This window comes from Panthera uncia, chromosome D1 (assembly GCF_023721935.1).
Source record: "Panthera uncia isolate 11264 chromosome D1, Puncia_PCG_1.0, whole genome shotgun sequence".
NCBI lineage: Eukaryota > Metazoa > Chordata > Mammalia > Carnivora > Felidae > Panthera > Panthera uncia.
The window spans coordinates 11,425,499-11,427,966 of record NC_064808.1 but is presented as its reverse complement, the minus strand read 5'-3'; positions in this window follow the sequence as shown (position 1 = coordinate 11,427,966).

The window sequence follows — 2,468 nt, the reverse complement described above, 5'->3', positions numbered from 1 at the left end:
AAATTAGCAACTGTGTATATGTATGTTTCTAAAAACTTCACACCCAACAAGGACATATATAGCCTTTTCAACTGTGGATAGATTCTTTGTAAAATTTGACCGTGAGGTCAAAAAGGACATCTCAACAACTTTGAATAATTGATATCATACCAACCACAATATCTTACCACATAATTAAATTAGAAATGATTTAAATGATCGATTAACACCCCCACTCTCTCCCTCTTTCCACTAATTGAGAAACTTAAGAACACAACTTCGAATAACTCTGAATAAAGATGAAATAAATGCCATAACAAAAAATATTTATAGCTGAATAATAACTGTGCTAAAGCAATAAATTGTGTGATGCAGCTAACGTGGTATCTAGAGGAAAATATGCGGCTTAATTGCATTTATTATAAACTGGAAAAATGAAAATAAATGAGTACTCTTCAACTACAAAAATAGATAAAAAAGAACAATAAACTAACGTATGGAGGTGGAAGGAAACAATTAATATAGGAGAAGAAATTAATGAAATAGGAAATTAGGACACAAAACCAAAAACCTGTTCTTTGAAAAAAGGAAAAAAGAAGGAAAGTGAGGAAGGAGGTAAATCTCTAGCAGAATTCATCAAGAAATAAAGGGAAACTAGGTAAGCAAGTAATATTAAGGAAAAAAGCTTGGTTGACAGCCATGAGGTTGGTAAATATTTGGAATATCCTTCTGGATACATGACCGAAGTGACATTATCAGTTAATGGGGACGGATGTTCTCAATATGGAAGCATTTATTTTTTTATTTTATTTTATTTTTTTTTTAAATTTTTTTTTTTAACGTTTATTTATTTTTGAGACAGAGAGAGAGACAGAGCATGAACGGGGGAGGAGCAGAGAGAGAGGGAGACACAGAATCAGAAGCAGGCTCCAGGCTCTGAGCCATCAGCCCAGAGCCCGACGCAGGGCTTCAACTCACCGACCGTGAGATCGTGACCTGAGCTGAAGTTGGACGCTTAACCGACTGAGCCACCCAGGCGCCCCAATATGGAAGCATTTAGATCTCTGCTTCACAGCTTAAACAAAGATCAAGTCCACATGCATTACACACCTAAGGGTAAAAAGCAAAATCTAAACATTTTTAGAATACTTTTTAGGGCGCCTGAGTGGCTCAGTCAGTTAAATGTTCAGTTCTTGGTTTCGGCTCAGGTCATGATCTCAGGGTTTGTGAGTTTGAGCCCCACATAGGGTTCTGTGCTGTCTGTGTGGAGCCTGCTTGGGATTCTCTGGCTTCCTCTCTCTCTCTCTCTCTCTCTCTCTCTTTCTCTGCCTCTCCCCTACTCACGCTGTCTCTCAAAATAAATAAATAAACTTTAAAAGAAGGAATACATTTTAGTTAAGGTACAAAAACACAACCGTACAGGGAAAGAAATACATTTTGCTACATAAAACCTGAAGATGCTTCCTACACAGAGTTAAAAACCGGGAAAACACTGACTATATAACAAAGTAGACACAGTTGGAAAATACACAGAGTTCCTAGAAATCATTTAAAATGATGGACTGCTCAGTGGAAACATGAAGAAATGCAACGCGCAAGGGGGTAAGTCCGTGTGGTCAATATGCGTTTGACCTGATGCCTCATCCTCAGGGGGTCACAACCGTAAGAGGCCACACTTATCTAGCGCTGGCCTCGTGTGAGGCACGGCTGGTGGGAATATAGTCGGTCAACCTCTTGAGAGGGCAATTTGGTATTATCTGGTGATGCTCATCTGGGAGATGCTCGTTTAGGTGTATGTCCTAGAGAAGTAGTCCTTAAACTCCGGCTTGTCTCAGAATCACCCGGACGCCTTGTGAACGCACACCTTGCTGGGCTCCGCTTCCAGAGATTTCTAACGCCGTGGGTCTGGGGAAGGGACCGAAGATCTGCGTTCTGCCGTGTTCCTGGTGATGCTATCGCTGCCGCTGGGCTTTGAGAACTTCTCCCCCTGGAAGCCTTTTGCAGAGGTACACAACGTGACCTGCACAAAAATGTTCCTGTTAGGAACACAAAAAGGAGGGACAATTTAAATGCTCTCCAGCAAGACAATGAATAAGTAAACTGTGGGTTCTTTAATATAACAGAATATGCATAGAAATGAAAATAAATGAACTAGAGATAACAAAGATATAAAACAACAATATGCTATGAAAAAAAGCCAACTACAACGTGATATGTGGACCTCGATGCCATCTTTGCACATAACAAACAAAACACGGAACAAACAACATAATGTTTATGGGTAACAAATGGTATAAGTCAAGCATGAGTAGGATGATACCAAATTTCGGATATTTGTTAATTGTGAGGGGATGGGGGCTGAAGTAGATAAATAGAGGGCCTCAACTGGATCTGCATTGTTTCTATCTATCTATCTATCTATTCTCTATCTATCATCTATCTTCTATCTATCTATCATCTATCTATCTATCATCTATTATCTATCTATC